This window comes from Chelonia mydas, chromosome 15 (genome assembly GCF_015237465.2).
Source record: "Chelonia mydas isolate rCheMyd1 chromosome 15, rCheMyd1.pri.v2, whole genome shotgun sequence".
Taxonomy (NCBI): Eukaryota; Metazoa; Chordata; order Testudines; family Cheloniidae; genus Chelonia; species Chelonia mydas.
Window position 1 is genome coordinate 16,029,082 of NC_057856.1, and position 8,710 is coordinate 16,037,791.

At 40.4% G+C, this 8,710-nt stretch overlaps 1 protein-coding gene across 6 annotated transcripts in view; it reads left to right on the plus strand.

Annotated features, from left to right (window-relative positions):
• The window catches only part of LOC102943831 (septin-2), a 92,690-nt gene extending 85,489 nt beyond the window's left edge, over window positions 1-7,201 (plus strand). For all 6 annotated transcript variants that reach the window (XM_043529828.1, XM_043529825.1, XM_007054938.4 and 3 more), the window contains exon 13: window positions 6,308-7,201. The gene's annotated coding sequence lies outside the window, so the exon portion shown is untranslated. The remainder of the gene's footprint in view (window positions 1-6,307) is intronic.
• Window positions 7,202-8,710: the final 1,509 nt, after the last annotated feature.

Sequence of the window (8,710 nt, forward strand, 5' to 3'; positions counted from 1 at the left end):
AGGCACTTCAGATTCTTAAACCTTGGGTTGAGTGCTGTATCTATCTTTAGAAATCTCAGATTGGTGCCTTCTTTGCGCTTTGTCAAATCCGCAGTGAAAGCGTTCTTAAAATGAACAACATGTGCTCAGTCATCATCTGAGACTACTATAGCATGAAATATATGGCAGCGTGTGAGTAAAATAGAGCCAGAGACCTATAATTCTCTCACAAGGAGTTCAGCCACAAATTTAATTGACACATTATTTTTTTAACAAGCGTCATCAGCCTGGAAGCATGTCCTCTGGAATGGGTAGCTGAAGCATGAAGGTGCATACGAATGTTTGGCATATCTGTCATGTAGATACCTTGCAATGCTGGCTACAAAAGTCCCATGTGAATGCCTGTTCCCACTTTCTGGTGACGTAAATAAGAAGTTGGCAGCATTATCTCCCGTAAATGTAAACAAACTTGTTTGTCTTAGCGATTGGCTGAAAGAGCAGTAGAACTGAGTGGACCTGTAGGCGCTAAAGTTTTGCATTGTTTCGTTTGAGTGCAGTCCTGTAACAAAAAAAAATCTAAATTTGTAAGTTGCACTTTCACAATAAAGAGATTGCACTACAGTACTTGTATGAGATGAATTGAAAAATACTGTTTTTTATCATTTTTACAGTGCAAATATTTGTAATAAAAATAATATAAAGTGAGCAGTGTACACTTTATATTATGTGTTGTAATTGAAATCAATATATTTGAAAATGTAGAAAAACATCCAAAATATTTAATAAATTGATAGTGCAATTAAAACTGCGATTAATCGTGATTAATTTTTTGAGTTAATCATTTGAGTTAACTGCGATTAATCAACAGCCCTAAAAAAAACCCCTTATGACAATTATTAAGCTCTATCTAAATTGCGTGTTTTGAAATGTTAAGAGTTCCTAATAGCTGTCTGCAGTACTCCCATTTAACAGGAATGATGTTAGGAGCATCAGGAAATACATTATTTATTTGTATTTTTGTAACTTCCAGTGCCCTCCATTGTGATCAGAGTTCCATTGTTCTAGTCACTGTATGTACACCTAGAAAGAGCCCTCTAAAAGGAGTAGTCACGTTCTTTCCTAAGTCAGGCAAGGGGAATGGTGCCTCCTGTTGACGCTATTTACTGCCTCTGAAATAAGAGGCTCAACTATCCTGTGATGAAACATTGTAAGCATCTTCCAGTATTACTTTTTCCTCCAGTAGACGGTGCTGCTTTTAACACAGCTCGTTAAATACATGGGGTGTGGCAGGATAGAGAGAAGACAATTACTACTTTAATTCCATGAGTATCAAGCAAGCCTATGGAGTAATTTGTGAAAGCCTGTCAAGTTTTTAAAATGACAACTAGGAGTTAGAGCAAAATTGTGGGTTGTTAAATGCTTTTAAATAGTTTTTTGTTAAATAAGCTTTTTTGGATTGTAGTTCCAGAGCTCATTGCTCTCCATACGTGACTTCAATGGGTAAACCAGCTATAAGCAAATGAACTGAAAAAAACAAAAGAAGTTCAAAGGTATCTGAAGCAGCTTCGTAACTTGATGTACACCTGGCAAATGAAATTTTAAAAGGAGAAGGAAAAAAATGCTGCTGATCAACAGAAGGGAAGATGAAATGAAACTAATTTGAAGCAGAGAAGTCAACTATAAGAATGTCTGAAATAACAGGAACGTCTCTAAAAATATATGGGGGGGGAGGGGGGAGGAAGGAGGAGAGGAGCAGGAATGAGTCAAAACTGGCTAGTGAAATGCCAAGTATGGAAGTAAGTACTTTTTCAGAATTGCAGCAAAGTTTTCCTAATACAGCGCATCCTAATACGAGTCACTGTATGATTAAATTCTAATTCACAAGCCTTTCAAAAAAAGATGCATCTGTCTGTACCACTGCGAATGGCTCAGTGATACGAATGCTGTATTTATACCATAAAATGTATGGCATTTGAAGAAAAGCCAGTTTGGGTGTTGAGAGGAAAGGGCTTTGATTATAAAAGCACACTTCTCACCTTTAGGAGTAAAAAGGGGGGGGAAAAACCCCCCCAAAACAGAAACCTGAACTGTATGTGGGGAAGAATGTCATCTTAGCTGTCACACCCTCTGGTTGTCCCTGAACGGAATTGTGGGCGGAAATTCTTGATGAACCACATACTAGCTCCTTACTTTGCCATCAGTGAAATATTTCAGGTGAGGCTGCTCCCAACCCTGATACAGCGCAAGGACCGAGCCTGCCCCAGAAACACCCCAGGACACTGCCCCTCCATGTGGGCAGGCAGGCTCAGCAAGGCGGGATCCAGGTGTGGGTTGAGAGGGTTCTGTGTGGGGCAGTCTAGGTGCGAGGGGGATCTGGATGCTCAGTGGATTGTTGGGGGGGGTTCTGGGTGCAATGGTAATGGGACTCTTCGGGGGGGTCCAGGTGAAGGTGGTTGAGGTTCAGCAGGGGTGGGATCTTGGTATGGGGGGGGATAGAGCTGGCAAGGAAGTCTGGGTGTGGGGTGCTCAGTGGGGACTCCAGATGCTGGGAGAGTGGGGCTCAGTTGGGTGGGGATCCAGGTGCAGCTGGTTGGGGCTCAGTGGGGTGGGAATCCGGGTTTGGGTGGCTCGTCGTGGTGGTCCAGGTGAAGTGGGAGTGGGGCTCATTGGGGGGGGGTTCCGAGTGTGTGTGGGGGTGAGGCTCAGCGGGAGGTTATGAGTATGAGGGGGACTGAATCTACGGGGGTTGGGCGGATGGGGGAGCAGCTCCCTATACAAGGAACCCTCCCCCTGCAGCTGAGGAGCAATGGGTACAGGAAGCAGGGGTGGGGTGAGGGGGTGGAGTTTGCAGAGCTTCCTGCAGCTGGGGGAGAAATCTGGGGGTGGGTCTGACCTGGCCCTGGATGCCGTGCAGGGAAAGAGGAAGTCCCGTCATCCCCAGCCGGGACTAGCAGCTGAGCCTAGCTCAGGGTGGGAGCCACCAGCCGGGTCTTGCAAGTCCCACCTTCTGCCCCACAGTGATTTACCTCTCTGCCGGTTGCTCTGTGGACCCAGAACATACTGCTGGGGCGGGGTCGCATGACTCTTGTGACTTCCCTTTGCTTCCCTGTCAGAAAGTTATTTTTCTGCGGGGAAGCAAAGAAATTTGTAGGGGACATAAATTCTGTGCATGTGCAGTGTTGCAGAATTCTCCCAGGAGTAAATGGATTAACTACCAAAAAAGATAAGCAGTTCTTTGCTGAATTCCCAAATGCCTTCTGCCTAAAGTGGCCTCTACACTTGAGAAGCATTTAGTCAGTGTCCCACTGTGGTGCTAGAAGGCATTGTGTTGCTGGGTGTGTGCTGTATTTCAGATCAAACTTAAAACCTGGTAATTACAAATTCCATGGAACTTTTATGAAAAATTTAGGGGTGTTAACTTGTGTATGGTGGCTAAATTCCAGTCATAGAATGGTAAGGTAATCAGAATATAAGTGTCTGTATGGGTGTGCACTAGAGGTTACCAAGCAATCTTCTAGCTAAAATTTGCTAGGAAGCTTTGTTTTAATGGCATAACGCTGGAAAAATATAGGTTTGAGTAGCAGCCGTGTTAGTCTGTGTTCGCAAAAAGAAAAGGAGTACTTGTGGCACCGTAGAGACTAAATACATTTGTTAGTCTCTAAGGTGCCACAAGTACTCCTTCTCTTTTTGGAAAAATATAGTGTAACTGTATTTAAATAATGATATGAACTTGTGTTGCAGATACAGGTATACAAGTTATCTGTGGGCTATTGGATCAAATTCAGGGAAATATGGGTGACACTATTACTTTTAATAAGTATAGCAAAACTAGGAAGATAAATTCATAAAAGGAACAGTGAGGATATAGTGGATCCCAAGAATAAAATGTTTTTTCTCCCTAGGAGAAAGAAGGAAACGCTAGTTAACGGAATCCATATCAAGAGAGCATGGTGATTTCTGACTCTCTCTCTAAATAAGGCTTGTACTTGTAAAATGAACAATGAAAATTAGGTTGTTATAAATATTAGCAATTTTAGTGCACTTAATTGTGCAAAATAAACAGATCTATTTTTTTATTTGAAACTCCAGCTTTTTTCCTGAATTTGCAATCCCAAAGGCTTTTGGGATTGTTGATGGACACATTTCTCTTGCACCTGCCAGACAGCTGTGCAGCTGCAGAAGTTTACAAATTTATTTCCTAGTTGGAACAGAAATGTAGCATAATAGCCTGTGTTTACAGTCAGCTGCCCTTGGACTCAGACTTATTTAGAGCTTCAGTGATGGCTTGCTTATTCTGTTTGGTTGTTTTTTATTATGTGAAATGAATTTAATATATTAGATGATTGGCATGCTGCACAAAATCTGCATTGTGAGAACCACAAGGAGCATAGGACCTTGCCTAAATTGGCTTTGTTAAAGCTTTTTTCCTACAGTGTAATCGTCACTGGGAATCCTAATCTGGATAAATGAAGTTATACCATACTCTGTGTGTTTTTACTTGAGATGGTAACTTCAGTGTTTCCTAGAATATTCCTTATTATATGCTCAGATAAGTGATAAGATAAAACAAATTTATATCTTGCTATGGACCAGCGGCCTACTGAATTTGAGTGCTTCAGTTTTTGAGTGTCCAGCTTGAGAGATCTTTTAAAGGAACCTGATTTTCAGAAAGTGCTGAGCATCCACCCTCTGAAAATCAGGCCCTTTAAATGTATTACATGTTGAGTCATCCAAAACTGAAGGCACCCAAAATCACTAGTTATTTTTGAAATTGTAGGCCAGTATCTCTTGATTTAACTGTGAGTGCCTCTGGATGAATTCTCAGAACAATCTAGCCATTTTCTTGCTAAGCTTAGGCAGTATTGTAAGAGACAGCTTTGATAACACAAAGCTCATTTCTGTTTAGCCTTAATTAGATGGAATCATTGCATTTATTTTCCTTGATAGAAATAAAATTGTACATTTCTGCTTAACAGACTGATTGGCCTTCAGGATGAGACAAGCTTCTTACATTCAGCGCTAATCAGCTGAGCCACACCATGGCCTTTGCCTTCTCTCAGACTGAAGAGAATATGGGCATGTGAGAAAATATATGTAACAACTAAAAATAGTCTCCTTCTTCTGCTCTAATTAGAGATTTGAATCCATTAAACATTTGGGGCCAAACTCACCCCAGGAGTAAGTGGACATGATACCCACTGACTTCAGTGAGTTACTCTTGTTCACTCCAGTGCTGACTTAGGTCCATGTTGCGTGGAAACATAAGGGTTTTGGTCCCAGGGACTATGTTTATCAATTATTTGGATAATGGCATAGAGAGTACACTTATAAAGTTTGTGGACGATACCAAGCTGGGAGGGGTTGCAAGTGCTTTGGAGGATAGGATTAAAATTCAAAATGATCGGGACAAACTGGAGAAATACTCTGAAGTAAACAGAATGAAATTCAATAAGGACAAATGTGAAATACTCCATTTAGGAAGGAGCAATCAGTTGCATGCATACAAAACGGGAAATGACTGCCTAGGAAGGAGTATTGTGGAAAGGGATCTGGGGGGTCATAATGGATCACAAGCTAAATATGGGTCAACAGTGTAACGCTGTTGCAAAAAAAGCAAACATCATTCTGGGATGTGTTAGCAGGAGTGTTGTAAGCAAATCACAAGAAGTAATTCTTCTGCTCTACTCTGTGCTGATTAGGCCTCAACTGGAGTATTGTGTCCAAGTTCTGGGTGCCAAATTTCAGGAAGGATGTGGACAAATTGGCGAGAGTCCAGAGAAGAGCAACAAAAATGATCAGAGGTCTAGAAAACATGACCTATGAGGGAAGATTGAAAACATTGGATTTATTTAGTCTGGAAAAGAAAAGACTGAGGGGGACATGATAAGTTTTCAAGGACGTAAAAGGTTTGTTACAAGCAGGAGGGAGAAAATTGTTTTCTTAACCTCTGAGGATCGGACGAGAAGCAACGGGCTTAAATTGCAGCAAGGGAGGTTTAGGTTGGACATTAGCAAAAACTTCCTAACTGTCAGGGTGGTTAAGCACTGGAATAAATTGCCTAGGGAGATTTTGGAATCTCGATCACTGGAGATTTTTAAGAGCAGGTAAGAAACACCTGTCAGGAATGGTCTAGATAATACTTAGTCCTGCCATGAGTGCAGGGGACTGGACTAGATGACCGCTCAAGGTCCCTTCCAGTTCTATGATTCTGTGATTTTATGTTATACTCTTTGCTGTGATGAGTGATTCAAGAGTAAAACAGCTTTGTCATTTAGGAGTTATTCTGTTGTTGTTTTCCATAATAAACTGTTTTCTTTTTCATTCATAGTGATACACGGTTCTCTTAAAAATGGATCAGTGCTTTATTCTGTTTGATGATGCTCCTGAACACCAGTAACAACACTCAGATACGACGCTGGATGCAGCAAGACCTTGGGGAAAAAAGCAAGACCTTGGGGGGGGAAAAGTCTTGAAGATCGTGTTGTGAAACCATATTTTTTTTTTTATATATCCAACCTTAATCATGTTATATGTATCTTTTTTTGATCCTCTTGGTAATTATGTCTTCATGCTTATAATGTAGGTTTATTATCCTTTCTATATCTTTTTATACAAAAACTAGTACACCACGCTGTTTGTTCTAGTCATTGTGAGTGGGTTTAACAGGATGTATCACATTTCAGCTAGGTTATTCTTGACAATTTTGTGATAAATACTAAAAAAAAAAAAAAAATCTTGTGAACCGTTTACGGTAAATGTGTGTGTTTGCACAGCATTCTGACTTTCATTTGCTTTGTCTTAGTGGAAGCATTATATAACTTGTTACTAGTTTAGTCATAACTTTTCTCATATATAATATTAAAAAAAAAAAGACACTCTCTGTAGGTTGTGCTTTTGTTTACTGTGGTAGTGTCATCGCTGGTGTATTTGCATAATGAAAAACAAAGGGTACAAAATGCTAATGCTACATCAGAGGTGATAGAGAAGCTGAGTTTCCTAAACCATTGTGCCTTAAGCCATGTGTTCACCCTGCATGCCAAATATCTTTCATGGATGCCTATGAAGACTTGTCTTCAGTTCTCAAATATTGCTTGCAAAAATTTCTATCAAAGGCATTTTTATCCTTCAGCCAACTGAGTGATGGCATGTACTGAACTTTTTATATATCATGACACTAACTTCCCTTGGAGTTTTGTAATAAATTGAATGAACATGGAAAAAAGTTGCGTGTGTTATCGTTTAATTTTAAATCACCTGGGCAGGTTAATAACCAAATCCATGTACAACACTCTTTATTTTTTTTTTAGGGACTCGAGTGTTTATCATGAAGATGGAGCCTTTTTCTTAGGGCTTGTCTAAACACACAAGTTACACCAAGTTAGCTGAAATTAGTTTTGGAACCTGATTTCAATGGGAGTTCAGTGCCCACCCTACTTCGGTGCCTTTGAATATCCTGCTTATCTGCGTCTTTACAGGCCTAAATACCTTTGAAAATCTGCCCCCCAGACCTTGTTATGAACAAGTGAGTGTTGTGATGTTGTTTGTGTTTATCGAATGTGTGGGCTTCACTTGCACTTCTTGTTATCCCGTGTGCACACACAGGAGCGTGTTTAGTAAATGTGGCATGTAGACCATTTAATACAGGAAAGCGTTCTGTGCTTAACTGGGACATCTCTTGGGAAATTGATTTACTCTAATGCGAGTGAATGGTAATGACTACTGCTTTATCAGGACAGTGTTGACAAACAATTTGCTTCATGGGGATCTGTATTTTGGCTGTATTAAGCAATGTTAAACTGGGAAGTGCTAAGCTCCAGTGTTAATAGAGAAGCTGCCAAAGTGAAGTTAAAGGGAGAAATGCCATGAATGACTTTGTTCCTGTATTTAAACCTCTCTAATTGGAATTCTAGACCTGTCTACTGAGATCCCAAGTGATGGGGGTTTAACTGTAAGCTTGTCTGACAAGTTGAGGGGATGAACATTCAACTAGGTGAACCTATGGATTCTTCCTATGTCATATTTCTAAAGTGCTATTGCACTACTGCATGTTCTACAACTATCCTACATTTCTACACCACCTATTTGTGCTCATGGAAATCAGGAGACTACTAAGGCCTTCACCTCTAATCTAAGGATAGCTGCATGCCATGGGAGGTAATATGAAAGGTGTCTCTGTCAGAGCAAATGGAGGCCAGACTTCCAGAAGTATCTAGTGATTTTTGGGTGCCCAAATAGATATGTTTTTAAAAGGCCTGATTTTCCAGAAAGCGGCGAGCACCCTCCTTCTGAAAAATCAGGCCTCTTTCATGTTTTAATTTGGGCAACCAAAAATTGAGGCATCCAAAATAATCAGTCACAACTGTGCTTTTTGGGTGGGAACTCCAATTGAACAAGCTTCGTAAGCAAATAACTAGTGGCTGATGCTTCTGACTGTATCATTTTTGGAGTCTCATCAGGGATACTCCAGATTAAGAAATGGGAATTGAATAAGGGTCCAGTGATACTCCGTCCCATGCCTGATGACCTTTAGTTGAATCCCTTCAGTGTTCAAATTCATAATATTTTGAAGTATTGTTTCATTTTAGTATGATATCTCTCTTCCCTGGCAACATCTACAGTGATTCTTCAACTACATTTAGAAGTTTGCCTTTATTCAAACCCTCACAGTTTATCAAGAGGAACATATATTCATTAAACCAATTTTTGTTGTTGCAAGATGCCTGTTAGAGTA